We start from the raw sequence: 24344 nt of genomic DNA on the forward strand, positions 1-24344 counted from the left end.
TATCGTCCATGGGTTTTCTTAACTTATTTTTTTTTTTTTTTTTGAGATGGAGTCTCACTCTGTCGCCCAGGTTGGAGTGCAGTGGTGCGATCTCGGCTCACTGCAACTTCCATCTCCTGGGTTCAAACAATTCTTGTGCCTCAGCCTACCAAGTAGCTAGGATTACAGACTCGAGCCACCACGCCCAGCTAATTTTTTTTTTTTTTTCTTGAGATGGAGTCTCGCTCTGTCGCCCAGGCTGGAGTGCAGTGGCGCAATCTCGGCTCACTGCAAGCTCCGCCTCCCGGGTTCACGCCATTCTCCTGCCTCAGCCTCTCCGAGTAGCTGGGACTACAGGTGCCCGCCACTACGCCCGGCTAATTTTTCTGTTTTTTTTTAAGTGGAGACAGGGTTTCACCATGTTGGCCAGGCTGGTCTCAAACTCCTGGCCTCAAGCGATCCGCCTGCCTCAGCCTCTCAAAGGGCTGGGATTACAGGCATGAGCCACCGTGCCCGGCCTGTCCATGGGTTTTCTTTTATGCTTTAAGGAGGGTGATCTCAGCATGGGGCCCAAAGACTCTGGCACTTCCCTTTGTCCTTAAACCTCCTTGGCCAAATTTAGATTTAGCCTCTTGAAGTGCTGGTTCACAATAGGATGTTTTTGTTGTTTTGTTAAAGTGAGAAAAGAGCGAATGAAGAAAAAGCGAGAGAATTTTAACATTTTGGGCTGACACTGTCCAGGAGAACCATGGATGTATAGTGTGGGAGGGAGGAGGAGAAACTGGCGTTTTTTAAGTTGGAAAGGTGTGAAAGTGGCATCTTAATTTAGTTGTGCAAAGAGGAAGTAAAAAGATTGACGATAAAGACGTGTATAGATCAGAATAGAACGTTCTTAAGAGGGAAAGATGAAATATAAGCTGTTAATATTCTAATTCCCAGTCTGTTCTTAAAGATGAGAAAGCTTTGATGGCAAGGTGAACATTCTAGAAAGAAATATTACGTGTGGGGGGGGGTGGGGAATGTGTGTATGTACGCATCTGTCAGACCTTGAGTCATTACAAGTGTTCTGGGCTAAGAACTGCGATTCATATTGTATTCTCTCCCATCACTTTATTTGGGGTGAAGCACATCGCCCTGTCAGTATCCACATTTGAAAAATAAAGAGATCCTGGCTAGACTGGGATCTAAGTTCGTTTAGTTTTTAGTAAGGGGAACTTGGTGAAAAATCGACTTGTGAGGTCTCCAAAAACATTTAATTGATAATGAGTCAAAAGGCATTACTCTTGGCATGTGAATATTGGATGTGACTCAAGGGTGAGTCAAATGCCTGTGGAGCCTGGATTCATGTTCTTCTTTTCCCCGTTTGTCAGTAATCCTTTCTAATGTTCCAGTTCCATGATGTGATTTTAGTGGAATTAAACTTGAACCACTTAGTTATTATGTTGTTACTGTGTTGGGAACGCAGCAGCCACCAGACCTCCAAGAGCAACTGTAGGTCGGGCTTGGTGCTGGTTTAGTGTTCTGGCTGATGAGGTGTAACCCAGGAAAATTTTATTTTTGCTTTTAAAAAAACAACTCATTTGTGGTCATCTTGTAAGTGAAGTATTGGACTCTAAGGACTCTTGAGCCCAAAAAACATTTTGTGACTTAGCCTGAGGCTAACAGGAATAAACTTGTCCCATGTTTAGATAGTTGAGGCATATCTGAGCTGGTGGAGGAAATGTGATCTGTTCCTAGCCCTATGTGCTAGGCAGGATGCCTGGGTATCCAGAGGGTGAGTGAGAGGCCGGGTGCGATGCCACATGCCTGTAATCTCAGCGCTCTGGGAGGCTGAGGTGGGTGAAGTGCTTGAGTCCAAGAGTTCAAGACCAGCTTGGGCAACATGGGGAAAACCTGTCTGTACAAAAAAAAAAAAAAAAAAAAATTAGCCAGTTGTGGTAGGTTTTCTGCACCTGTAGTCCCAGCTAGTTAGGAGGCTGAGGCGGGAGGATCCCCTGAGCCCAGGAAGTCGAGACTGCACTCCAGCCTGGATAATGGCGTGAAACTCTCTCAAAACCAAACAAGGGCCAGGCGTGGTGGCTCATGCCTGTAATCCCAGCACTTTGGGAGGCCGAGGTGGGCAGATCACCTGAGGACGGGAGTTTAAGATCAGCCTGGCCAACATGGTGAAACCCTATCTCTACTAAAAATACAAAAATCAGCCGGGTGTTGGTGGCCTGTGCCTGTAGTCCCAGCTACTCTGGAGGCTGAAGCAAGAGAATTGCTTGAACGAGGGAGGTGGAGGTTGCACTGAGCCCAGATCGTGCCACTGCACTCCAGCCTGGGCGACAGAGAGACTGTTTCAAAAAAGCAAAACCCGCACACAAAAACAATGGTGAGTGAGCTGCTGTAGCCTCTTCTTGCCATGTTGGAGTGGAAGGTCTCTAACAGGCCAGCCAGCTCTGAAAAGGTCTAGCAATCCTATGTCCATTTTTTTCCCCTGGGCTGGGCATATCTTTTGAAGGCAGACCTCCACCAGGGTCTGTATCCTGGAGACAACTCTGGTACGTGGTAGATATTTGGTACACACTGATTAAATAGACCAAGTTTATGTTATGGTAAATGTGGAATGCTGGTTCACGTCCATTAGGGGAAAGTGAGACACTCATTTACCTTGTAGGATTATGAGGATGGTCCAGAATTCAGAAACGTGGCAGATACTGTTAGGTCTGTCATTTGGACCATTGCTATATGATTTGTGTCGCTCAAATTCACAAATTCTATAACAAACCTTGTTTAATAATTTAAGAACAGAAGGCTACTTGGGAATTACGGGCTTAGCAGAGAAGGTTTGGGGCAGGGGGTTCTGTTGTACCCTTGACCCTCAACAGGGAAGCCTGTGCACCTCTTCTCAGAGTAAGAATTTTAAATGTGTAAAATAAGTCAATCTTCAAAATATAAAACCCCCACCGTGTGGTATGGTAACATGTGCTTCACTTCCCCCCCCCCGGCCACGGAGTCTCCCTCTGTTGCCCAGAGCTGGAGTGCAATGGCACGATCTCACTGCAACCTCTGCCTCCCAGGTTCAAGCAATTCTCCTGCCTCAGCCTCTGGAGTAGCTGCGATTACAGGCACGCGGCACCACGCCCAGCTAATTTTTGTATTTTTGGTAGAGACAGGGTTTCCGCCATGTTGGCCAGGCTGGTCTTGAACTCCTGACCTCATGATCCACCCGCATTGGCCTCTCAAAGTGCTGGGATTACAGGTGTGAGCCACCGCGCCCAGCCCATGTGCTTCTTTATTAACACATCGAATAACAAGATGTAGCAGCAAGGCTAATAACTTTCATAAGTAGAGCTGAGCAAAATTGATATTTAACATTGTTAGGCAAGGAGAAAAACCTGATTTTTGTGACAGTGACCAGGTGTAGTTGACAATGTGTGATTTTTTTGGCCTCCAAGCATAACTGAATAAAGTGCTAAATTTCTATTAGTGAAAAGAAGTCTGTGTGTTTTTCCATTCAAGTTCACAGGCCCCCTGAATTGTATCCATTGGCCCCTTGGGCATCCAGGGACCCCAGGTTCAGTCCCCCAGGCTGGGGAGGGGGAGGACTGAGACAGCCCGTTCTGTGTATTGTATGTTCCTTTTAGGGGGTGTAGGTTTCCACCCAAGGCCAATGCTGGAGGCACATGTCCCTGGTTACTCTTCAAAAACAAAAGCGGCTCTTTGAACTATTTGAAAACATAAAAGTTGTACTTAGTAATTGCCACAGGGGCTAGGCGCTCTGAGTGCTTTGTGCATTATTTTAGGTAAATTCTCAAAATAACCCTGGCTAGGTCTTGTTATCCCCATTTTAAAGACAAATAAATAGGCCTAATCTTGAGGTTTTTTACTTTTTGAGTGGCAGAGCTGGAATTCAAAGCCATGTCTGTTTGATTGGAAGGCTGATTCTGCTTCCACGATTCTGAAGCCTCTTCGTTTAAGGCGGTGATTCTCAATGTGGGTGCTTCCCTCCGTGGGTGACGTCTGGCAATTTCTGGAGACATTTTTGGTTGTCACAACTGGGGAGATGCTACTAGCATCTAGTACGTCCTGCAGTGCACAGGACAACTCCCCCACAGCATTGACAGCCCAAGATGCCCGTAGTGCCCAGACAGAAAAACCCTGGTTTAAATTCATACTAGACCATTTCAGTAATTTGGATGACAGATCATCAGCAAAATTTCCCTGGTCCTTCTTGGAAGTGTCAGTTACGCCCCCAAACTGTTAGGCAGGGAAGGAGGATGGGCCCTGTCTTTCTCTAAGGTTGGCGCTGGGGTCTGTCAGGAGCTTGGTCATCGCTTCCTACTCAACTGAGCCTATGGTTTGAGGTAACCTTCCCTCCCTGATTTCCTGAACCATCGCTCTTTTTAACCAGCTGCCACGCTCCCCTGCATTTGAGCTGCCTTCTGGTGGAAGCATGTCTTCTTTGTGTGTTTTAAATAGCTATAACTGTCTAAATAATAAAACCTAAACAATGTAGTTCAGATTGCATCTAGCTTTCTCAAGAGTAGAGAAAGCTTCCTTCCTCTCCCTCCTTCAGCATTATTATCCCATCCCACTACACTTTAATCCCCCATTGTGATATCACCGCAGGCCCAGGCGCTGTTGCTTTAACAATGAAGCCTTCCGAGGCTGATGACTGGGAGTGGGGAATGCATGCTTGGGCCCTACTCTACACGGACTGAATCACGGTTGGTGGAGGAGGGTGAGTTCCTGGATTTTGCGTGTTTAATCATCTGCCTCACAGTAATTCTGTTACTGATTAAAGCATGAGAACTCCTCTAGTAGGTTCCTTATTTAAAACAACAACAACAACAAAAACTTGTCTGAAACCTTTGGCACACCTACCTCACTCAGCCCAACCAGTCAGCCTAGTCAGTCACTAAGTCCTGTGGCTTCTGCCTGCCAGTGTTATCAAATTTGTTGCTCACCACCTGTTCCTTACTTTAGTTTCCTGGCTACAATCCCCCCCATTTGTCTCCATTTGGGGATGGGCTCGATCATTGGGAACTCAACAGGATCCCTGTCCCTTTTCCCATTTAAAAACCCTTCCGTGGGTCCCTATTACCCCATGGATGAAGTCTAAGCTCTGTATCAACACATACATGGTCAATCTCTACCCGGTTTTTCCTCTTCCCCCAGTATATTCCTTGTGCTTCTCAGTAGCCAGGAAGCACCTGGACTCAGTATTTGACAGCTTTGGAGAAGACTTTTGTGTGTGCTTTACATAGGAATTCTCATGCATTAATTGTGTTTGAAAATATTTTATGGGCTGCTTCCAGGAGATCCCTTGTTGGCATTGCCTTCCTTTGGCATGCACTTTTGCTTTGTGATTTTTTTTTTAAATGCTCTTTTCCCAATTCTGCAAAAGATTCTTAATTGCACAGGTTATGCTCTATATGACTCCAGGCTGAATAACCTCATGTTGCCGGGAATTAGTTTTGTGGGCTTGCCATTAAAAAATTGAGTAAACCGTAATGATTCTTTTTAGGTTGTAGTTTCCAAGTCATACCGATTTCCTTAAACCTATGGAGGTAGCATATGGTAAGACTTTAGTTTCTACTTTATATCTATAATCCTCATCTAGTTCTCATTGGGTAGTTCAGTATTTAAAATGCTTTGGAAGGAATGACAGCTGTTTAAGAAATTGACCCATAATCAAGGCACTAGGAGTGACCCCCATCTTGGCTAACAAGGGAGGGGTACTTTTTCAAGTAATCTGAAGCCCTGCATGAGACATTCTAATTTAATAACCAGTAGTCAGTCAATGTGTCTTTTTTTTTTTTTTTTAGAAAGTCACTTTTGCGTTTGCAGTGGAGGAGTTACCGATTGGGAGTCTTTTCATCCCCTTAGTATGTAATTTACTCCGTTGTGTTTGAATTGGCAGTTTCAGGCCTTAGCTACCTTCTCAGGAGATAAAGATTAAAATGCTGTGTTCTCTAATAGCTTTAAAAAGTTAGAGCTTTTGATTTTGGATTTGATACCCAGAAGATTTGAAATTATGGGCTTTATAATTGCCATCACCATGGTTATACTAATCTCTCACATATAAGGATTAGTTATAAAGTTACCAGTATCTGTTTAAAAACGTCAATAAAGTTATTACTGAGTTTAGTTTTTTGAGTCTCTGCATATTCCAGGTGTGCACTGTGGCTCCGACCACCATTTCGTGGTATAGACTCAGTTCTTTTGAAAAGTCAGAAAACCTCAATTGAATCTGCAAACCACGTTTGTAAACCATGTACAAATGCTCTTTAAAACCCTTACAACTAGGCACTTTTCCAGACCCCAGGAAAAACAACTCTGCGGCCCTGAGGTGTGGTGGGCCTGGATTTCATTAAATTGACACTGTCATCTGTGTTCCGGAAGGAGCCACCGAGCTAGCTAGTGGTGATACTGGTGATAAATGTGTTTACGTGCCAAGCCACAGATTCAAAAGGAGCTGGTAAGAGCCAGTAGCATGTTCTAGATTCCTGAACTGACTTGACTGGGTAGTTTTACACACACCTTAATTTTTCCCTCTCCATGAAGGTGCTAATGATACTAAAATCCCACACACTGTGTCGTTGGGTGGATTGTCCAATAAAACGTTTGGAAGAGTGTCAAATGATACATAAAATACCTCACACTAATTGCAATACTTAGGGCCGAGTACTTTGAAATTGTGCCAGTGGGTAAAGATGCTCAGTTATAAAGAGGTGTGAATTTAACTTGCTTGAAGGGTAACGAAAGCTCTGCTGGCAAGAGAAGAGGCAGAAAATAATGGGTTGCCCTGTGTTTTGAAGGTTGGTCTACTTTATTTAAAGGGCTTCCTCCCTAAGTTATTAAAGCAGAATTTTAAAAGGACACTTTGATTTAAGATATCAATTACTTGTGTTGCATGACTCCATTTTTTTTCATAAATGAAAATTTCTCCAGTGAGAATCCTGGGCAATTCCTAGAACATTGCTATATTTAATACTGAATTCTCCCTTCTAGAAGGACTGTAGATCACAGTGTTCAAACAAGACTTATGTGCCTGTGGGCATTCCAGATTCCTTTGCTGGCCTTAGAGTGTAGAGGTGAATATAGAACTGTTCCTCAATCCTTTTTCTTAGAATACAGGTTGAGCATCCCTAATCCGAAATGCTCCAAAATCTGAAATTTGAGCACCGGCATAACACAAAAAAATGCTGATTCGGGATTTCCAGATTAGGGACTTTTAGTCAGTGAATGTGATGCAGATATTCCAAAATGGAAAAAAAAAAAAAAAAAAATCCGAAACACTTTTGGTCCCAAGCATTTTGGATAAAGGATATTCAACCTATATTTTCAGGGCCAGTGCCTTGGATCATGCTTTGGAAAACAGTAGTGGCATAGTTTTTTGTTCTTGTTTTTCAAAGATGGGGTCTTGCTGTGTTGCTCAGACTGATTTCGAGCTCCTGGACTCAAGGGATCCTCCAGCCTGAGACTCCTGAGTCACTAGTGTTACTGGTGCACACTGCAGTACTGGCTGAAGTTTTATAAATGGCTTAACATTGAATCTTTTAACTGTATAATGCAATAGCTAAGTGGCCCAGTTGCATGTGGGATTTTGAGGAAGATGGTCATGGGTTTCTCAGTCCGAGTGTTTATTCCTACGTGGGGGTTTGTCTAATTTGGAGCTGGAGGCTTGGTGTTGAGAAGAAAGAGGAAAGAGCTTACTATTAACTCCCTTTGGTATGAGATGCAAGAATATGACAGGACTTTTTTTTTAGCTTGAGTTCTGGGATGCAGAACGTGCAGGTTTGTTACATAGGTATACATGTGCCATGGTGGTCTGCTATACCTATCAACCTGTCATCTAGGTTTTAGGCCCTGCATGCATTTGTCCTAATGCTCTCCCTCCCTTTGCCCCCCACCCCCTGACAGGCCCAGGTGTATGATGATCCCTTCTCTGTGTCCATGTGTTCTCGTTGTTCTACTCCCACTTATGAGTGAGAACATGTGGTGTTTGGTTTTCTGTTCCTGTGTTAGTTTGCTTAGAATGATTGCTTCCAGCGTCATCCATGTCCCTGCAAAGGACAGGAACTCATTCTTTTTTTTTTTATGGCCGCATAGTATTCCATGGTGTATATGTGCCACATTTTCTTTATCCAGTCTATCATAGATGGGCATTTGGGTTGGTTCCAAGTCTTTGTTATTGTAAATAGTGCTTAGTAAATACATGTATGCATGTGTCTTTATAGTAGAATGATTTATAATCTTTTGGGTATATACCCAGTAATGGGATTGCTGGGTCAGATGGTTTTTTTGGTTCTGGATCCTTGGGGAATCACCACACTGTCTTCCACAATAGTTGAACTAACTTACACTCCCACCAACAGTGTAAAAGCATTCCTATTTCTCCACATCCTCTCCAGCATTTGTTGTTTCCTGACTTTTTAATAAGGACCATTCTAACTGGCATGAGATGGTATCTCATAGTGGTTTTGATTTGCATTTCTCTAATGACCAGTGATGATGAGCTTTTTTCCTATATGTTTGTTGGCTGCATAAATGTCTTCTTTTCAGAATCGTCTGTTCATATCCTTCACCCACTTTTTGATGAGGTTATGTTTTTCTTATAAATTTAGTTCTTTGTGGATTCTGGATATTAGAGCTTTGTCAGATGGGTAGATTGCAAAAATTTTCTCCCATTCTGTAGGTTGCCTGTTCACTCTGGTGATAGTTTCTTTAGCTGTGCAGAAGCCCTTTAGCTGAATTAGATCCCATTTGTCAATTTTGGCTTTTGTTGTAGTTGCTTTTGGTGTTTTTTGTCATGAAATCTTTTCCCTTGCCTATGTCCTAAATAGTATTGCCTAGGTTTTCTTCTAGGGTTTTTATGGTTTGGGGTTTTACATTTAAGTCTTTAATCCATCTTGAGTTAATTTTTTGTATAAGGTGTAAGGAAGGGGTCCAGTTTCTGTTTTCTGCATATGGCTAGCCAGTTTTCTCAGCACCATTTATTAAATAGGGAATCTTTTCCCCATTGCTTGTTTTTGTCAGGTTTAGGGACTTTTTTTTTTTTTTTTTAAAGCATTTTGTGACTTAAATTTTTAGTGGAGTTCCTGTGATTTATTTCTTTGAACAAAGGGTCTGGCTTTGCTTCAGAAGGCTGCAGGAACTGTTCAAGTAGTGGTTTGTGCATTTGTCTTTTTACATCATCTCATTTTACACTATGGGGTTAGGGAAATATAAAGAAAGAGGGGATACAACTCTGATACTATGGCAAGTAGATAACCACTTTGATGTGTGGTACAAATGGCTTGCTTATTCTTGTTGTATATATAACAATGTTGTACGTAAAAACGCTGGATTTTGGAGCCCAACTGTTGGGGTTTGAATCCTGGTTCCACTAGTTACTAGTGTGTGTGACCTTGGGCAAGTCGTTAATCTATGTGCCTTACTGTGCTGGCTATACTTTGGTTACCCTTGAATAGCAGCTGTGAGAACAGACATCCTTGCCTTGTTTGGACCTTATGGGGAGAGCAGTCTTTTACCATTTTGAGTATTATGCTAACTGTAGGTTTTTTGTAGATACCCTTTATCAAGTTGAGAAAGCTCTCCTCTATTCCCATTTTTGTGTGTTTATCTTGAATGAGTGCTGGCTTTTGTCAGGTTATTTTTTGTATAAATTAATATAAAATGTGGATTTTTTCTTTAACCTATTATGGTGGATCACATTGATTTTTTTGGAATGTTAAACTAGCCTTGTATACGTGGAATAAATCTCACTTGGTCATGGCATATAATTTTGGCATATAATATATATTGCTGAATCCTATTTGCTGATGATTTTGTTAAGGATTTTTGTGTCTATACTCATGAGGGATATTGATCCATAGATTTCTTTTTTGGACGGTCTTGGTCTGGTTTTGGTATTAGCATAATACTGGCTTCATAAAATAGGGAGGCCTTCCCTTCTGGAAGAGATTGTGTAGAATTGGTGTTAATTCTTTAAATGTTTGGTAGAACTCTCCAGTGAAACCATCTTGGTCTCAAGATCTCTTTTCTGGAGTGTTTTTTTTTGAGAGAGGGTCTTGCTGTGTCACCCAGGCTGAAATGCAGTGGTGTGATCTCAACTCACTGCAGCCTTGACCTCCAGGGCTCAGGCATTTTCCTGCCTCACTCCTCCCCCCCCGGCCCCGCAAAGTAGATGGGACTACAGGTACGCACCATCATCACTGGCTAATTTTTGTATTTTTTTTTTTTAGAGACAGGGCTTCCTCATGTTGCCCAGGCTGGTCTCAAGCTCCTGACCTCAAGCAGTTGATGTACCTTGGCCTTCCAAAGTGTGATTAAAGGCCACCATCCTGGCCCTTTCTCAGTTTCCTTAACAGTTATAGGACTCTTCAGGTTATTTCATATTGGGTGAGTTGTGGTAGTGTAGCAGGATCGATAAGGCATCAGAGAGACCAATAGGGTTCACGAGGATATTTATTATTTAGGTGCACCGGCCCAGTCAGATTAACATCCAGAGGACTGAGCCCTGAACAGAGTTGTTACCTTTTAAGCATTTCGTGGGGGCAGGGGGAGATCTGTGCAGGGGGAAGCATATTACAGAAGCAAGAAACAAAGACAGTTATTCAATTAATTGAGACATGCATTACATCATTTCTTTCTTTTTAAGGAAAAACATGTTTTACGACTTGAGTTTGTCTAGTGACCTTGCAGCTGCACAGCTAGAGAAACAGTGTCTTCACAATGCCTGGGAAAGGAGGAGAGATAAGGCTCACTAGCCACAGCAAAACAAGCAGTTAATTTTTAAAGGACTCCAGCTCTTTCTCTTTCTCAGGGGGAATTGGGTTTTCTTATATACAACTGAGTTTCTGCTTACACATTCTTTAATTTCTTTTAATTCCTATTTCATTAGTTTGTGTTTTTAGAGGAATTGCCCCATTTCATTCGTAAGTTGCCACATTTATGTGTGTAGAGTTGTAGTATTCCCTTATCCTATTGGTGCTTGCGGAGTATCCATAGTGATATCTCCTGTTATTCCTAATATCGGCAATCTGTTTTTTTCTTTGTAAGTCTTGCTAGAGTTTATCTTAATCTTTTCAAAGAAATAGCTCTTTGCTTAATTTTTTTCTCCTCTAGTTTTTATCAATTTTATTGATTTTTTTTTTTTTTTTTTTTTTTGCTGTTATCCTTTTCTTTTTGCTTTGGGCTTTTCTCTTTTTCTAGGTTCTTGAAGTACTAGTGTGGATTAGGGATTTGAGATTTTTAAAGTGGAATTTGGTACTCTTAAGTATTCTCATTCTCTAGTATGCGGTTTCTGTTGATACTAGTTGATAATGTTAGTTCCACGTATTCCTTAAAAAGCAAGAGTCTTAGTTATGTTGGTTGTTAGCTGTTCTTTTTTCAACACAATAAATTGCTAACTTGAATATAGGAAATATTCCTCAGATTATTCTAGTTTCAAATGCTGAGAATGTTCTGAAGTCCTTGGACCAGATTCTGCTCATCTGGCCTATGTTTGTGTGACTCTCCAGCTAAGAATGATCTTTACATCTTAAAAGGGTTGTAAAGCACACACACCAAAGAATATGTGACAGAAACCTGATTTAGCCAGAACGCTTTACCACGTGGCCCTTTACAGAAAAACTTGCCCACCCCTGCCTTTAGACCATCTAGGTGCAATGATTTTGGTTGCCTGTTTCAGAGCCATCTGGAAAAATTGGGAAGTACAGATTTCCAAGCCCTTCACATGGCTGCCTTCTCATCTGGAATCCATCATAGTGCACGGCCCTCTCCGTGTTTGAGTAGTTTTGACTTGTGTCCTTTGTCTTTCATCTTTATTCTCCAGTGGCACTTACTTGTCCAGCACCTCCTAGGTGCTGAGTAATCTCCTTGGGGGCCCAGTTGAATGTGGACTTGGCTAATAGTACTCTGGTAAAGCCACAGGAAGGGAAGGTAGAGGGACCTCCTCAGCAACATGTGTATCAAGGATGGTCTAATATAAATGTGATATATATTTTTTTGACAACACACAATTCCCAAAGTCCAAACTGTTTTATCTTTGGAAATGCTATTTCATTGTTGATACACAGCCTGGCATAGATGCTCAGACAGAACCCCTGAAGTATTGTTTTTTGTTTTCTTTGTTTTTTTTTTTGAGACAGTCGTGCTCTGTTGCCCAGGCTGAAGTGCAGTGGCGTGATCTTGGCTCACTGCAACCCCTGCCTCCTGGGTTCAAGGGATTCCCTTGCCTCAGCCTCCCGAGTAGCTGGTATTACAGGCACCCACCACGACGGCTGGCTAATTTTTATGTTTTAGCAGAGACGGAGTTTCACCATGTTTGTTAGGCTTGGTCTTGAACTCTTGACCTCAAATGATCCGACTGCCTCGGCCTCCTAAAGTGCTGTGACTACAGGCATGAGCCACTGCGCCCGGCCTTGAATTATTTTTAAACACAAAAATGGTATGACCTGTAAGGGATTCTGCCCAGTTAAGGTTAGTGAGAAGAAAGCTGGATGTTCGTGATAGTGATACAGTGCTCAGAAAGCATATTTCATCCTTCCCAGATAATAAAACTGGCAATCCCATGGTTTCTACTTTGGCAAAGAAATCTTGTTTCTCCTTCTGGACGGAGCTAAAGGAAACCATTGTCATTTGACCAGGGCCAACCTGTGTCCTCTGTTTCAGCCTGCCCCTCTGTGATGAGGGGGTGAAGGTAGGTTGGTGGCTGGGGCCGTCTCTACACGTCACATGCCAATTTTGAACTAAAAGTAAGGGCTGGTCACTTTACCTGGTCCAGATGCATTCCTAAGTCATCTCCTGTTCCCTGACCTCAAACACTGCAAGTCCCCTCTCAAAACCTTCTTTTTGTTACTTCTCTAACTTCTCCTTTCTGTTGGGTTGTAGCATGACCCCCACCCCTTGCTTTTCTGTGGGTTCTGATCTCTTTTCCTAATCCTCTGCCTTGGTTGTCTTCCTCAGCTCTGGGCCAGAGTTCCTTCCTCTTCTCAAATAACATGGTCCTTAAGCTGACGGGCCCACTGAAGAGCATCGTAGGATACCTTATGTCGTTTGCATGATTCCTTTCAGGAGAGGTCAAGTGGCCTGGTTATTCAGTGTCTCATAGCCACAGACTAATAGATAATACTCCTTCCAGATGAAAGGCAGGCTTTAGTATACTGTCTTTTGTCTGTGCCTTGTTTTCTAAGTCTTGACTAGACTCTCATATGGGTTAAATCAGAAGGGTGAGGATGGGTGAGTTTGAATCACTTGACAACCAGCAAGGTGCTGCCCTCCGCAGTCCTACTGTCCGTGGGAAATGCTCTCCCTTGCAGTGGGAATGACAAGGCAGGGCAGTGAAATAATTAGCAACACATTTAAGTTATGCTATAACTTAGCGCATTGAGTTTTAAGAAATAGTCATTGTGGCTGGTACTCTGTAAACATGCCCATATGGCTTCCCTTAGCGCACGTTTACATGAAAAGAGCTTGGGTGTCATTTCTGTGTTGGTGTTGTGTTTTTCTTCTGTAGTTAATTTTTCTTGTCTGGTTGCTCTTCTCTGTGAACATCAGAAACCATTCTATAAAAATTAAAGTCCTGTAAATTTTTCACGCCGCTGTCCCTGTTCTGTCACCCAGGCAGGAGTGCAATGGCAAGATCTCAGCTCACTGCAGCCTCTGCCTCCTGGGCTCAAGCAATTCTCCTGCCTCAGCCTCCCGAGTAGCTGGGACTACAGGCACGCACCACTGCACCTGGCTAATTTTTTTTATTTTTTTTTATTTTTTTATTTTTTGAGATGGAATCTTGCTCTTGTCACCCAGACTGGAGTGCAGTGGCGCGATCTCGGCTCACTGCAACCTCTGCCTCTGGTGTTCAAGTGATTCTCCTGCTTCAGCCTCCTGAGTAGCTGGGATTACAGGCATGCGCCACCACGCCCGGCTAATTTATGTGTTTTTAGTAGAGACGGGGTTTCATCATGTTGCTCAGGCTGGTCTCGAACTCCTGACCTTGCGATCTGCCCACCTTGGCCTCTGAAAGTGCTGGGATTACAGGTGTGAGCCACCGTGCCCAGTGTATTTTTAGCAGAGATGGAGTTTCGCCATGTTGCCCAGGCTGGTCTCCAGTGATCCTCCAGCCTCAGCCTCCCAAAATGCTGGGAGTACAGGCGTGAACCACCATGCCTGGCCCCTGTCTGTATTTTGCAGCCATACCTCACGAAGGCCTGAGATTGGCTGCAGGCACTTTAGTGTTAGGAAAGCTGTGTGGGAGCTGGGCACCAGCCGCCTCACTGTGCAGTGACAGTGCCTACACACAGCAGCCACTCAGATACTTGGTAGTCTATGATGGATGGGGACAGGTAGAGAAGACCACTCCTTGCAGCCCCTTTACCTGATGCATGTTGCATCTGAGCCCGTGCCTGGTGGGCAGCTTGTGGTGGAGGAGGAGGAGAAACCAACTACTTTTTTTTTTTTTTTTTGCATAAGAATGTATGTATTAGTTTTCTATTGCTGTACAGTAAATTACCACAAATTTAGTCACCTAACACATAATCACAGTTTATGTGGATTAACAATCTGAGAATGGCTCAGCTGGGTCCATTTTTATTTTATTTATTTATTTTGAGACAGAATCTCTTTATGTCACCCAGGCTGGAGTGCAGTGGCACCATCTCGGCTCACTGCAACCTCCACCTCCTGAGTTCAAGCGATTCTGCTGCTTCACCCTCCCAAGTAGCCAGGGCTACAGGCGCCTGCCACCACACCCGGCTAGTTTTTTTGTATTTAGTAGGGATGGGGTTTCACCGTGTTGGGCAGGCTGGTCTCGAACTCCTGACCTCAAACCTTGGCTTCCCAAAGTGCTGGGATTACAGGCATGAGCCACCGCGCCCGGCCTTCTTTTTCAAATAATGGCTTTTTTTCCTCTGGGTATATACCCAGTAATGGGACTGCTGGATGCAATGGTAATTCTACTTTTAGTTCTTTAAGGAATCTCCATGCTGTTTTCCATAGTGGTTGTACTAGTTGATATTCCCACTAGCAGTGTAAAAGTGTTCCCCTTTCACCACATCCACGCCAACATCTATTATTTCTTTGACTTTTTAATTACAGTCATTCTTGTAGGAGTAAGGTGGTACCTGATTGTGGTTTTAATTTGCATTTTCCTGACAACTAGTGATGTTGAGCATTTTTTCATGTTTGTTGGCTGTTTATCTTCTTTTGAGAATTGTCTATTGCCCATGTCCTTTGCCCACTTTTTGATGGGATTATTTTTTTTTTTCTTGCTGATTTGAGTTCCTTGTAGATTCTGGATATTAGCTCTTTGTCAGATGCATAGTTTGTAAATATTTTCTCCCACTCTGTGGGTTATCTGATGATTATTTCTTTGGCTGTGCAGAAGCTTTTTAGTTTAATTGGGTCCCATTTATTTATTTTTGTTTTTGTTGCATTTGCTTTTGGGTTCTTGGTCATGAATTCTTTGCCTAAGCCAAAGCCTAGAAGAGTTTTTCTGATGTTATCGTTATCTTCTAAAATTTTTATGGTTTCAGGTTTTAGATTTAAGTCTTTGATCCACCTTAAGTTGGTGTTTTGTATAAGGTGAGAGATGAGGATCCAGTTTCTTTCTTCTACGTGTGGCTTGCCAGTGGAGAAACCAACTTCTGAGACTTCTCCATTGCCTTGGCAACCTTGCAGTAAGTGGGATTCTGAAGGCTCAGCATGTTAGTTTGGGATTTTTGGGGAACAGCTTTATTGAGATATGATTCATATACTGTATAACTCCTTTATCGAACATGTACAATTCAGTGGCTTTCAGGATATTTGCAGAGTTGTGTGACCATCATGACAATCAACTTTAGAACATTTTCATCACCTCAAAAACAAACCTGTGCCCCTTAGCCATGACCCTTATTCCTCCCCGCATTCTTCCCAGCCTCTGGCAACCACTAATCTGCTTTACATCTCTATGAATTTGCCTCTTCTGTTTTGTTTTTTTGTGGTGAAGTTTCGCTCTTGTTGCCCAGGCTGGAGTGCAATTGCGCCATCTCGGCTCACTGCAACCTCCGCCTCCCGGGTTCAAGCGATTCTCCTGCCTCAGCCTCCCAAGTAGCTGGGATTACAAGCATGTGCCATCCCACATGGCTAAGGATTTGCCTTTTCTGGACATAACAAATAGAATCACTTATTTCACTTAGCATAGTGTTTTTAAAGTCCGACCGTGTTGTATGTAGCGTGTATCAGTACTTCGTTCCTTTTATGCCTGAATAGTGCATGGATAACCACAGTTTGCTTCTCCATCTATAACTTGAGGGAAGTTTGGGTCGTTTCTACTTTCTGGCTATTACATATCATGCTACTGTGAACATCCGTGTCAGCTTGGGTTGTGTGTCATGAGCTTCATTTCATCATCATGCAGCTGTTGTAAAAAGGACTAGACATAGGGCTATAAAGCCAAGCTGTTAAGTAAGGCATGCCAGAGGACCGCCTGCTTGGCCTAGAAATTCATTAAGCTTCTAATATCTGAGAAGTCTAATAGGCAGATCCTTTTTTAAAATTAAGTTAAACTTTTAATTGTAAACTAAAATTTTCTTTTGTGAAATTGAAGTCTTTTTTGCGTATCACTTGATATCTGTAATCTGGACCTGCTGCCTGTCAGTCTTCATGCTTTTGATGGACCTAGCACATTCTGAGTTCAAAAGATGCTCTCAGACCCTTAGGCAGTGCTCAGCCATGGGCTTGGGTGAAAAGGAGACTTGAGGGATGCCGCGCTCTTTGTCATTCTTTTCAGAGGGGTTATGCCAGTGGTGTTGGTGACTCTTGAACAGCTACTTCTTTAACTTGACTCCTGAACAGATACTTCGTTAACTTGGTATAATTTATGTAAATTTTAGTGTACCAGTTCTGAGTTTTGACCAATGCATACAGTTGTGTAACCAGCACTATTATCAAGATTAGAAACATCTGAACGTGGTTTTAAAGCAGCTACCTGATTTCAAATTGGATTGGAATCCAGTTTCCTTTCCTCTTTTAGGTTTAGGGGTCTATCAAGAAAAATCAGAAAGCTGCTTTATGTGTGAAGGGAAATTGTGCACAACCTGAGCCTGGCTGTCAGGTTATCTGACGTTAGGATCTGGGGTTTAGGGGAAACGATGCCTGCGTCTGTGCTTCCCCTTGCAGGGGAGTTGTAGACTGGCTCTATTGCCAACCAGCTCGCACGCCATCTTCCCGTGGAGAGAGTGCAGATCCCTGAAAGGAGCAGGCAAGAAGGGGCTGGGTATAAGCCTGACCAAAGGTGGGCCCTTGGACTTAGGTGGCAAGTGGTAAGCACGGGCGGGGAAGGCGTGAGTGTCTGTGTGTATATCTGTGTGTGTGTGTAGGGACACTGAGAATAAAGTGTGAGTGAGGGCATGGAGCTCTGGAAACCTTGGCAGTTCTGTGGTGGCTGGGGCTGCAGTTGCTGGAGCAGTAGGTGGGCTGGAGGTTCGGCTTTGGGTCTTATCACTTGGCATGATGCGATGATGGGGATGACTAGACACCCCTTGGAGCCAGTTCTGGGAGAGACCTCGGAGGGAAAGGGGCTTGATAGTGAGGTATGAAATTTTCAGCCTTCATAACTGAAAATATGCTTGGCGAGAATAGAAATTCATCTCCCACTTTCACAAGCCAGGTGCTCCTTGACCATGAAAGAGCTGAAAGGAATGTGAATGTAAATCTTCTGTTCCTTTTTTTTTTTAATGTATAGATCATGTATACAATAAGGTAGATTATCAACAGCAGAAGGCTCATTTCAAATCAGAAGTTCTACATTCAGTGTCACAGTGAGGGTGGTAGAAATGAAAACATTTATTTTGCACGTTGCCTATATTTTCTAATTTTAAAAATACACATATTACTTCTTTCTGTATTAATAAAAGCTTATTTTAAATGACCGTGCTAATACAGTGTGTACTGTGATAAAATATACATGACCTTGACCATGAGAGAGCTAAATCTTCTGTTCCAACCCCCTAATTTTGCAGAGGAGAATGTCAAGGCTCTGGCCTGTCGAATCTGATGGCTCTGCCTGAGGGGAGGGGTGGTGACCACACACAAGACAGTTGGAGTTGTGTAGCCTTCAGAAAGCCCCGTGTGCTCATGGCCTGAGTTTTCTTAGCTAAAGTTTTTGAAGTTGATAAAACAGCCACAAGCCAAGGTCACAAGTAGAGAGAGGTTTTTTTGTTATTGTTGTTTTTTGTTTTTCTGGATGTGTGAGAATTGCATATTTCCTTAGGGCAGCCTCTAATGGAATTTAGTTTGTTAAGGAGGATGTTAGATTCTCAAGGCTGAAGGAGGAGCAGGAATATAACATGCATGTCTTTTTTTTTTTTTTTTTTTTTTGTGCCAGGTTCAATTTTGATTCAGAGTGACTCCCTGGCCTAGTAAGGTTGGCTAGTAAAGCTAATCTACTTTATGCACACGGGGCTGCATACCATATGGATCAGTGATTAAATAGCAGTACAAGACCATGAGGGAAGGAAGAAACTGACGTTGATTCTGGGTTCTATACAGGAACCCCACAAAGTAGTGTTTCTACTTCATGAGGAAATTAGGTCTGTAAGTGAAAAGTCCTGGCCAGCGAGTTTGGTTGGGGTAGGCTCTGGTGGGAGGCTTGGGGGGTGGGAGGGGGCCTGTTACGGGCAATGTTAAGTGGCTGGTGATGTAACCATCGATGAGAGTAGGGAAGTAACAAGCCTGATTTTGATCTGAGACTTGTGATTGGAACAGTGCTGGGAGCAGTTGCACAGGAGGCAGGTTCTAGCTAGATACACAGATTGGGGCTTTGGGCGTCTGGAGCTGATGCTCAGGGTCAGAAGAATGAGTTTCTCCAAGACGGGCCTATAAATGGTTCCCTGGTAGAAAATGAGGCAGGAGGGTGAAGCTTAGGCCTTGATTCTTTTTTTTCCCCTTCCTGTCTTCCCTTCCCTTCCTTTAGTAGTGGTGTATTTAATTTGGACCAGTTTATTCACTTTAAGTTGTTGTTGAACAAACACACAAAGTAGGCAGTGGGCTGGAAATGGGGACATTGCATTGTTCAGTAGACAGAGGACATGTTTTGCCTTGGGAGAGGTCACTGTGTTTCTGAGCGCTTTGGAAGGCTGAGTGATCTACTAGTTACAATGTATTGTTCTTGCCTGGCCATTGAAGTGAATTTTCTGAGAACTTCTGCCAAAGAAGAACATTGGCCTAGTTTGGATGACTGTGTCTCCTTCAAAGTAGTGTGATGAGCTCTTTTAGCATTTGAATCTATCTTCACATTTTCTTCTGATTTGTGGACACTTACGACGTTGCTATCCTGTGTTCTCAAGTTTGGGTATATTCTGACCTCAGGCTCTTTTTCACCTGTGTATAGAGCATCTAGTAGTTCTCAAGGGATTGTATTGCCCCTCTCCTGCCCTTGGGGCAGTTGGGGTGTGGAGTCTTTTATTGACAAGCAAGGGCATTCCTGACATTTAATGGGTATGGCTGGGGTTACCAAAGTCCTGTGAAAGACAGGGCAGCCTTTCTTACCACGTTGTTGACCTTACCCCTGATATCAAGGAACCCTGATAGAGCAAGTCTGATTTGTTTGGTCATTTTACAAGTTCCATAGACAGGCATAATGGTTGAAATTTGGAATAATTACAAAGCATTTTCTGGGGCATGTGACAGGTTATCCGTGGCTTCAGTTAGTAAAGAGTTCTAACTTTTTTCAGCCCCTCTATTGAGCATTTTCTGTAACTTTTGGTGAGTTGAGTATAACTGGTATGGAAATGGTAGGGGGTTTCTTTTCCTTTTTTTGTGTTGGGTGATTTAGATTAGTGGTTCTCAACTGTGGCTGGACATTGGAATTTCCCAGGGAGCTTTTGAAAATACTCATGCCTGGGGCCCACCCCACATTTCTACTTAATTGGCCTAATGTGTGGCATTGGAATTTTTTAAAACTCCCCAGGTGATTATTATTACTTACTTTTTTGAAATAGGGTCTCACTGTTGCCCAGGCTGAAGCGAGGTGGCACAATCATGGGTCACTGCAGCCTTCACCTCCCAGGCTAAGGTGTTCCTCCCATCTCAGCCTCCTGGGTAGCTGGGAGGGACTATACGGGCGTGCCACTATGTCCGGCTAATTTTTGTATTTTTGGTAGAGACAGATTTTACCACGTTGCCCAGGCTGGTCTCGAACTCCTGGGCTCAAGCGATCCTCCTGCTTTGACCTCCTAAAGTGTTGGGATTACAGGCATGAAACACCATGCCTGGCCTCCCTGGGTGAATGATAATACACAGCTAGGACTGTAAACCACTAGTCTAGATGTTCTTGAACCTCTGCAAAGATATAGTAATAAAGGATGATGAATTCAGCCAAGTAAAATAATTTTTTATTTGCCACCAAACATTTATTGAGCACCTGGGATCAAGATGGCTAAGTGAGCCACCTCATGCTTTTGCTTTGTTTTCACTTTAAAAGCCCTGATTTGGAAAGAGATACTACTGCGGAGTTTTCAGCTCTAGCTCCCCTTCCTGGAGTGTCTTCCCCAAGGGCTGGGTAACAGGGGAGGCCCCAAATCGGGAAGAAGGTGAGGATGAAGGGAGATGAATGGTGGGCAAAATGGTGGTGTCCATATAAGGCCCTGCAGACACCTTCCTGGCAGGGCTAGCGTACTCAGATGCCCACAGGGACCAGGCGGCCACACAAGTGAATAGGGTTTGTGGGTAAATGAGCTTCCAGAAACACGTTCAGCTTTGGCCTGTTTTTACTGAACTTGGCTGGTAAACCTATAGTGTGGGAACAAGTAATACTTCAAATCGGATTTCTTGTGTAGTTTTTCCTTCAGTTTGAAACCTGGCCGGAGGACTTTCTTTAGCCCACACGGTGCCTTTCTGTTAATTGTGCCAGTTAGAAAAAGGGGATGGCCACTACACTGGGCTTGGCCAGCAGTCAAAGCCTTTGCATAGATCAGACAAAGACACCGCCTTTCCTTGGCCTAAGGGATGAGGTTCACCCCAGCTCAGCCACCCAAGCCAGGGTCCTCGTTCACGGCACAGCCTGGTCAATTACATGCAGGGTGGCCTTGTCTAGATTGTTCGTTCACCAGCATGGGGGTTCGGGTTCTGTTTTGTAATGTGCCAACAGAACCATCTTGAGGCCGTTTACCAGGAGTGATGATTTGTTTATATGCTTTCAAAACAGAAAACATCTGTTCTAGCCAAGGAGGGATTGCTTAATTTCAGAATGGCTCTTCAGATTCAGGGAAAGTTCTGCCTGGCTCAGTACACTCAAGCCACCTCCACAGTGGGCTGGCCAACCACGCTTCAGTGACAAACACAAACTGAACAAGGTTGGTTTATCTTACCAAGTTTGAAATCAGATTTTTTTCTTTTTTAAGTGAAGTAGAATTCAGTCTTAAATGCTACAGTTCTGGGGATATAATTCAGACCTTCACTTTTAATTTCCTGAAACCAATTTCAGAATAGCAAAGCAAGCTAGATTATTTTCTGCCAAACGACTTTCCCAAAGGCACAGTTTTGCTAGGAACAAATGAGAGCTTAAGGATTCATTGGGCCACCGCTGCTCAGTGTTTATAGATGCTTGTGCTGCTGTGGGAGTGTGACGTGGATTCTGCGCTGGTAGTTCCTCCCTGATGTGGGACTTTTTCTTGGAGGCTCTTTCATTTTGGCCATCTGTAGGGCTTGACCACCCTGACATCCAGCCCTACCCAAGTCCTTGCAAGTTTCAGCTGCATCCTCACTTTGGCTAGCCAGACCCCTGCATTCTGAGGGGGAGGAAACCACTTCTTTGGGGGTGAACACCCGTTGGTGACTTTTGGAAGGGGTTCCTCTAGTTCTTAGGGCTGTCTGAAGTCCCTTTGCTTTTTCTCTTCTTCCTCTCTCAATTGCTGGTACCCCACAGGTTTCAGGGCTGTGGCCTATTTATTTCTACCTATACCTGTTTGGGGATTTAGGGTTACACTCTGTCATTTAGTTTTGTTCCAGATGTTGTCCATGAGTTTTGGCTGGGCTATCAACTGCTCTGTTTGGCAATTTTGAATATTGAATTATGTTTTCACTGCCACTTTTAGTATTCTGTTTGCTATTGTTAAAGTTGAAAACGAATTTTGGGCAGGTGTATTAGCTTGCTAGGGTTGCTGTAACAAAGTACTACAAATTGGATAGCTTACAATGGCAGAGATGTATTCTCTCTCAGTTCTGGAGGCCAGAAGTTCCAGATCAAAACGTGACAGGCCCATGCTTCCCCAGAAGCCTCTTCAGCTTCTGGCGCGCTTCTGGCTGTCCTGGGCTTGGCGTGTGGCTCTTAATCACTCCAATCTCTGCCTCCGTCTTATGTCACCTGCCCCCTTTTCTCCCTGTATCTTCTCTTCTGTCTCTTATAAGGGCATTTGTCATTGGGTTTAGGGTCTGGGTACCTGGATAATCCAGATGCTTTTATCTCAAGATCCTTAATTACATCTACAAAGACCGTTTTCCAAAGAAAGTCACATCCCCAGGTTCTGGAGATTAAGATGTGGATATATCTTTTTGGTGCCACCATTATACCCACTACAGTGGGAGAGGGTGAAATCTTCTGATTTTTAAATGGCAACGAATTTACACTTTTAAAAAGTCTGTGCAGGGACTGGGTGCGGTGGCCCACGCCTGTAATCCCAGCACTTTGGGAGGCTGAGGCAGGTGGATTGCTTGAGCTCAGGAGTTTGAGACCAGCCTGGGCAACATGGTGAAACCCCATCGCTACCAAAAATGTACAAAAATTAGTTGGACATGGGCCGGGCGCAGTGGCTCACGCCTGTAATCCCAGCACTTTGGGAGGCCAAGGCGGGCAGATCACAAGGTCAGGAGATCGAGACCATCTTGGTTAACACGGTGAAACCCCATCTCTACTACAAATAAAAAAAAAAAAAAAAAAAAAAAAAGCTGGGCGTGGTGGCGGGCGCCTGTAGACCCAGCTTCTCAGGAGGCTGAGGCAGGAGAATGGTGTGAACCTGGAAGGCGGAGCTTGCAGTGAGCCAAGGTCACACCACTGCACTCCAGTCTGGGCTACAGAGCCAGACTCTGTCTCAAAATAAATAAATAAATAATAAATAAAAAACAAATAAATAAAAATTAGTTGGGCATCGTGGTTTGCACCTGTAGTCCCAGCTACTTGGGAGGCTGAAGCAAGAGGATCACTTAATCCCAGGAAGCAGAGGTTGCAGTGAGCCGAGATTGCGCCAATGCACTTCTACCTGGGCGACAGAGGGAGATCCTGTCTCAAAAAAAAAGTCTGTGCAGGCCAGAATAAGTCATTTCTGTCCACTTTGGCCTCTAAACTCCCCGTTTGTAGCCTTCATTCAGTGGCCTTGGGAACACAGTTCTAAGTTACTAGAGATAGACTCTTTTTGCATAGTGAAGAAATCCTTAACTTCCCAGTTCTAGTTTCAGCACTACTTAGTTTATGGCAGAAATTCTAATGTAATTTTCTTAGCAAATCACACTGCAATCAGCTGTGACTCTTTGTTTTTTTCTTTTACCTCTGTTCAGGTCACAGAGATGCTTCGTTTTGATATTTACCAGGCTGTTTTTTCCCTCAGAGGAGCCAGCCTTCAGAGGACTGGTGGGAAAGTAAAGAGTAGTTCCTCTTGTCATATCTTGGTTCTTTGTTTTATATTTATTAGGGAATGCCTGCTTTGTAGATAGAACTAGAGAAGAAAAAATTGCATTTACCCCTTATTCTAAGTATTGTAATGTTGGATGTTCTTGAAGATCCTGGCTTCAGGTGAACCTGTGGAGGTTAATGTACTTTACCTGGGAACACCGATTGCACTTTTGGGAGTAGGACACTGGGCAGGATGGGAGACAGGAGGATTGGCTTCTGGGACCATGGGGGTGGGGTGGGGAGACCTACAAGCCAGCAGATTGTCCCATATGGAATCGTTGTCCAGTTTCTACCGTTTAGAGCTATGTTACTGAGGATTACTGTTGGATATTTTTTTCCAGTTATAAAAGCAGCACATCCGTTTTGTAAAACATGGGAACAAAAAAAGCTTGTCATTTGTATTACTCATCAGCAGTGGACAGGTATCCCCTTTCTAGTACCATGTGTCCTCATTAATATATTTAACCTGAAGTGGAGTCTCATTTGTTGTGCTTGCATTTATTTAATTTCTGCTTAGGGTGAATATTTTGTTATGCTGCCTCTAGGCTGAATATGTCAACATCCTTGGCACAGCTATTTGTGGTCGGTCGGCTTTTGTGTTCTTACCATCGTGTAAACTGGTGGTCTGTGTCGCCTTTCCTTGCAGGGTGGAGAATGTTTATTGCTCGTCATGACAAGGGATAAGTGACACTGACAACTTTGTTCAGGTTTTTTTTTTTTTTTTTTT

The 24344-nt window shown here is 43.5% G+C and overlaps 1 protein-coding gene across 2 annotated transcripts in view; it reads left to right on the forward strand.

Annotated features, from left to right (window-relative positions):
* SMS (spermine synthase) overlaps positions 1 to 24344 on the forward strand; it is a 55567-nt gene that overhangs the window by 2249 nt on the left and 28974 nt on the right. The gene's annotated exons all lie outside the window — the stretch shown is intronic.

The sequence above is a fragment of the Hylobates moloch genome, unplaced genomic scaffold (genome assembly GCF_009828535.3).
Source record: "Hylobates moloch isolate HMO894 unplaced genomic scaffold, HMol_V3 SCAFFOLD_7, whole genome shotgun sequence".
Classification (NCBI taxonomy): Eukaryota; Metazoa; Chordata; class Mammalia; order Primates; family Hylobatidae; genus Hylobates; species Hylobates moloch.